Genomic DNA, 6,192 nt, shown 5'->3' with positions numbered 1-6,192 from the left:
CAAAGGCCCTTCCTGGAGCTGACCCGGGAGAGCTCTCGCCCAGGCTCACTCGGTGATGCACACTGGGTAGGAAGGCACCTGCCAGCTGTGGCCAGAGCCAGTATCGGCTGCATCACAGGAGCAGAGCCAGACTGGGGTGGGGGTCCTCAGGACGGCAGGAGTGAGGAAATGGAGGCAGCACATGCACCCAATTCTTCCAAGGTTGGCCCTGGCGATGCAGAAGGCCTGTGTCTTCTTTTTTTTTTAATTGACAAGATTTGAGTAGTTTTAAATGCTGTTGGAAAAAAAAAATCAATGGCAAATGGGAAGCATAAGGTCAGAGAGAGAAAGTCCCTGAGAAGGTGAGAGGGGTTGGGGAGGGCTCCCAGAGCCCTGGACACGAGGACAGCTCCTGCACTGACACAGGAGGCAGGGGAAACAGGGCCGGGGCAGACGGAGTGTGGTGATGCCGGCAGGACCCTCGGCAAGTGCGCCCTTCGGCGAGTTCTCTCTTCTCTGTGACGTGGGAGGGCGGCTAGCTACAGTGAGAAAGAGAAACGCATGCGGGAGCTGTGGGATCTGAGCGAGGGCTGGGATGGGGGGCACGGCCCCCACACAGTAGAACTGTCAAAGGGGCCCTGTTGAACTCGTTTCTCCCTCACGTCAGATCACAAGGGCCATGTGCCAACACTCTCTGCATCTGCGGCACTTACCAGACAACGCCCAACCGCACCTGCACAACCAAGACCAATGCTTCCCATGGAATACGATGCCCATCTCGTGACCATGGGGAGAGAGCTCACCATTCACTCAGTGCAACCTGGTCTGTCTGTGAAACCCAAGTATCACGTGTGAACTGGACTTGTGTCATCAGTACAGCATTAATAGCCTTCACGTTTGCTCCGAGCTGGATTTTGTTTCCGGGTTATCCTTAACCCTTCCGATACGCACACAGGACTACCATGAGGGTCCACTCTGCCTCCAGGGTGAGCAGGCAGCACCAGGGGCAAAGAAGGCCGTCACGGTCACTTTGCTCAGACTGGGCTCCAGTTCCTGCTCTGGCCACGAAACTGCTAGAGAAAGCAAAACCAGGGCCAGGAGGTGAGCATGACCGTGAAGTCCAAACACAGGCGAGGAAGGTGGCATTTCAGGAGACTGGATGTTGTCTTTTCTCTGAGCTAGCCCAGCCCAGGAGGAGGAGAGTACGATGTGAGCTTAAAGAGTATCTTTCCTCGTAGAGTCTTTTTATAGAGACAACGAAGTTCCAGTCACTGATAGGAAGCACCCCCTGTATTTTCAGGGCACAGGCATCCCAGGGAGCTCAAGAGAAAAACCTCTACTGCTACACACGTCCCTTTGGGAGAGAACAGGAATTCACAGTAACACCTGTCCAGTGCAGCCAGCCGGGGTGTCTGCTACGAAGAGAGAGAGAGCTGAGTCACGGGATAGTGTAAATGTAATATACTTTTGCTTTTCAGATTCTTCTTTTAAAAACATTCCCTTTTCTGTGAGCCTTTATTATAAAAGTAATACAGTAATCACTGCCAGCCAACAGCTAGATCGCACTCACCATGACCTGGGGACAGCTCAGCCTTCTTGCCTCCTCCAAACGTGTGGCAGGCATGCTTACTCTCCTGGCTTTAGAGAAAAGCACCGTAGGGCCAGCTCCTTCGCTGTGGGGACCAGCAGAGCCGGGGGGCCAGTCCAGGAGTCCAGCTACATCTCTGCGCCACCATACCACGAAAGCAAATTCTAAAAACGAAGGAGTCAAAAAGAGACAATCATAATCTGTTCTACCCCTTGAAAAGAATAATTCTGGTGCATTTCTTACTCCATTCATCCTTCACTTTTCCAATTAAAAAAACCTTTTAAAATACTTTTTTTACTGTATTCAAGTAAAACTATTTACAAAAACCTTTGCAAGTAAAGATTCTAGTCATAGACTTTCGGCCAAGATGGAGGCATAGGTAGACACACTGTGCCTCCTCGCACAACCCAAAGGACAACAAAAATTTAGAAACAAAAAAACAACCAGAACTGATAGAAAACTGAACTACACGAACGTCTGACAACTAAGGAGTTAAAGTAGACACATCCATCCAGACTGGTAGGAGGGGTGGAGTCAGGCTGCCAGCGGAGCGGGGTCTCGGCAAAAAAAAGTGGTGGCTTGCAGACCCTGGGCGTGCAACACGGCAGTCGCCGGGCCCGGGGAGGCAATGGGCAGACACGGCGAGGCGCGCGAGGTGGCTGGAGGTGGCTGCCCGGTGGCTGGTCCCACATTCACGCGCAGATAAACCAGGTGAAACTGGGGAGCAAGACAGAGTGGGCAACCCGGGGTCCCAGTGTGTGGAACTAAAGCCTCAAAACACCCAGTGAAGACACCTATGTGGGTTGAGGGGCCAGGAGAGACTCCCAGCCTCACAGGACAGTACCCTGGAGAGACCCACAGGGTCCCCGGACGCATACAAACCCATCTAGCTGGGAATCAGCACTAGGAGGGCCCAGTTCGCCTGTGGGAAGTGGCTGAAGAGACTGAAATCTGAGAGAGTGCAGAGCAGACGCCATTGTTCCTCTCAGCCCCCGTCCCCACATACAGTGTCATAACCGAGCCACTGGGTTGCCCTGCCCTGGGGACCACCTAAGGTTCCGCCCCTCACTAAGTAACAGGCAGGACAAGACAAAAAAAAAAAGCCCAAACAGAAGAACAGATCAAAGCTCCAGAAAAAACACAATTAATGGATGAAGAGATAGCCACCCTATCAGATGCACAGTTCAAAACACTGGTGATCCGGATGCTCACAGAATTGGTTGAATTTGGTCATATATTAGATGAAAAAATGAAGGCTACGCTAAGTGAAATAAAGGAAAGTGTATAGGGAACCAATAGTGACAGGAAGAAAACTGGATGCAAATCAATGGAGTGGACCAGAAGGAAGAAAGAAACAACCAAGAGAAAAGAATGAAGAAACCAGAATTCAAAAAAATGAGGAGAGGCTTAGGAACCTCCAGGACATCTTTAAACGTTCCAACATCCGGATTATAGGGGTACCAGAAGGGGAAAAGAAACAGCCACGAGTAGAGAACTTATTTGAACAAATAATAAAGGAGAACTTCCCCAACCTGCCAAATGAAATAGACTTCCAAGAAATTCAGGAAGCTCAGAGAGTCCCAAAGAAGTTGGACCCAAGAAGGAACACACCAAGGCACATCATAATTACGTTAGCCAAGATTAAAATGAAGGAGAGAATTCTAGAAGCAGCAAGAGATAAGGGGACAGTCACCTACAAAGGAGTTATCATCAGACTGTCAGCGGATTTCTCAAAAGAGACCTTGCAGGCAAGAAGGGGCTGGAAAGAAGTATTCCGAGTCATGAAATCCAAAGACCTATAGCCAAGATTGCTCTATCCAGCAAAGCTTTCATTTAGAATGGAAGGGCAGATAAAGTACCTCTCAGATAAGGTCAAGTTCAAGGAGTTCATCATCACCAAGCCCTTATTATATGAAATGTTAAATCTAAGAAAAAGAAGATAAAAACATGTACAGTAAAATGACAGCAAACTCACAGTTATCAACAACCACACCTAAAACAAAAGCAAAAGCAAACTAAGCGAGCAACTAGAATAGGGACAGAACCCCAGAAATGGAGATCACATGGAGGGTTAGCAACAGGGAGTGGGAGGGGGAGAGAGGGGGAAGGTACAGAGAGTAAGTAGCATAGATGGTAGCTAGAAAATAGACAGGTGGGAGGGGAAGAGTAGTATGAAAAATGTAAAAGCTAAAGAACTTAAGACACATGAGCATGAACTAAAGGGAGGAAATGTGGGTGGGAGAGGGTGTGCAGGGTGGAGGGGAATGAAGGGGGAAAAATGGGACAACTGTAATAGCAGAATCAATAAAATATATAAAAGATTCTAATCATAAACTTGTTTAAAGTCAGCAGATCTATTTTTTTGCATACACTATGCAAAAGTTATTAAAATAATTTTCATTCACAAGCTTCTCACATTATGAAAATTTTCATTCTTCAGTAATATTTTTTGGCTGACCCATCCTTAATACAGTGAGTTCCAAATGAGGCATTTTGAATCCACCCATATCCAAGTTTTCAAATAAAAAAAGCCAAGTCCAAGTGCTTGCTTCTCGCTAAAGTTGCCCTCAGGCCCAGGCTGGGCCTCACAGATCTGACAATGAATTTCTGTGCACACAGAAACGTTACATTTAACGTGGGAATGTTGGAACCTCTGGCAGCCCCAGCCATCTCGGCTTCATAAACAAGCAAAAAATGCCCCCTACAGCTCTGTCAGGGATCTTTGACGCAAGTGCCCCACGACAGGAAAGTTCTAGACTGCCAGCCACCCGAGGCTCACTGAGGTTGACTAGCGTGAACTGTTGTTTGCTGGACTGCAGTGCCAGCACGCACACTCTGTAGGTCCCTCTACAATGGATCCACATGTCCATGGACAACTGAGTTTCAGCAAAGACATCGAAGCTGTTCTGCAGGGAAAGACAAGTATTTTCAACATTTCAGGCTGGAACAACCGAGAAAACACTGACAAAAACACGAACCTTGGCCAATAGCTTACCCAGTGCTCAAAAATTCATTTGAGATGGATCACAGACCAAAGCATGAAAGTTAAAACTATAAGCCTTCTAAAATAAAACTGATTCATGTGGCTCAGTGGGTTGGGCACTGTCCCGCAAAGCGAAAGGTCATCAGTTGGATTCAAGATCAGGGAACATGTCTGGGTTGCGGGCTCCGTCCCAGATGGGCACACAAGAGGCGACCAACTGATCGGTGTTTCCCTCTCACATCAGTTTCTCTCCCTCTCTTTCTCTCCCTCCTCCTCTCTCTATAAAATAAATAAATAAATACAAACCATTTTTTAAAAAAGATAAAAGAAAACACAGAAGAGTATCTTCACTTAGAAAACACAAGTACTGATAACATCGGGGGAACTCTGATTACTTAAACTTACTTCAAAATTAAAGCCTTCTGCTCATGAAAAGCCATTTTTAAGAAAATGAAAGGTAAGCCACAGACTGGGAGAATATATCTGGGAGCATATCCACATTTATATTTGTGTTAAAGATTAGACAACTACCACTTCTTTCACAGATTTTTTTTAAATGGCTAAGGTGGATGTTTTACAAGATGCATCTACTCTTCTGGCAAAAAAGCTGGAACATCATCTTAAGTGAGTGTGTGTGAGTGTGTGTATGTGTAGGGGGGGTATGATTAATGACTACAGCCTCCAGAGCTGCAAAGCGTGTATTTGTATAATTATGTCAGCTCATTGTTTCTGGCCAGCCAAGTTATTCTGAGGGTTAGTTTTCCCAAACCCCAACACCCACTGCAGTTATTCTGACCTCATCTAATCTTTGCCCTGGCTAAATGCCTGGCTAGAGGTATTTCTGATTTAATTCTTCTGATACGCTTCTGACAAATCCGGAAAAGGAAGGACTTTCACTTGTTATGGACTGGAAGCCTGTGCCCCTCCTCCCAAATGTATCTGTTGAAATCCTAATCTCCGGTGTGATGGTATTAGGAGGTGAGGCCTTTGGGAGTTGATTAAGTCTTAAGGGTGGGGCCCTCATGCATGAGATTAGTGCCCTTATAAAAGGGACCCCAGGGACCCTTGTCCCTTCTGCCATGTGAGGACACAGCGAGAAGACAGCCTTTTAGGAGCTAGCCTCGAGATCTGTGAGGAGTAAATTCCTGTGGTTTATATGCCACCCAGTCTATGGTACTTTGTCATGGTAGCCGAAATTGACTAAGACACCATTTCAAAATGATGGTCAGGGCACACGAAGGATCCCATGGCAGTTATAAAAAAGTATGTACACCCACCACAATAAAAATACTATCAATCAATGGCTGAGAGATTTCAACAAATGTCAGGGAGCCAGTAAATGATGAAGTACTGACTGGGGAGGCTGAGCAGAGGCCGCTTCCAGCCCCGGAGATTCTCTGCGAGGGCTGCCCCTGAGGAAGGCGATCCCTGACAGAGCCAGGGGAACCCCAAAGGGGCTCAGAAACAGCAAGTACAACACAGCACAGAAATGACTAGGAGGGAAGAAAGGAGAAGATTAATAGGAAAGTCTCGGTATCAACAATTGTTCCTTCCAGGCCTAACCCCTGTCTTTGTAAGAAACAACAAATGTTATAGGTCCCCAGGCAAAAGCTTTAAAAGATGACAGTTCTCTAAAGAAATT

At 46.9% G+C, this 6,192-nt stretch overlaps 1 long non-coding RNA gene across 2 annotated transcripts in view; it reads right to left on the bottom strand.

Annotated features, from left to right (window-relative positions):
• Nucleotides 1-291: 291 nt before the first annotated feature.
• Nucleotides 292-6,192, bottom strand: part of LOC118989142 (uncharacterized) — a 110,239-nt gene continuing 104,338 nt past the window's right edge. For both annotated transcript variants that reach the window (XR_005066957.1, XR_005066958.1), the window contains exon 5: nucleotides 292-1,731. This is a non-coding gene — a long non-coding RNA (uncharacterized LOC118989142). The remainder of the gene's footprint in view (nucleotides 1,732-6,192) is intronic.

The sequence above is a fragment of the Sturnira hondurensis genome, unplaced genomic scaffold (genome assembly GCF_014824575.4).
Source record: "Sturnira hondurensis isolate 20B ecotype Veracruz unplaced genomic scaffold, ASM1482457v3 Scaffold0006437, whole genome shotgun sequence".
NCBI lineage: Eukaryota > Metazoa > Chordata > Mammalia > Chiroptera > Phyllostomidae > Sturnira > Sturnira hondurensis.
Note: the sequence above shows the minus strand (reverse complement) of the source record. Positions and strands in the feature narration are given on the sequence as shown.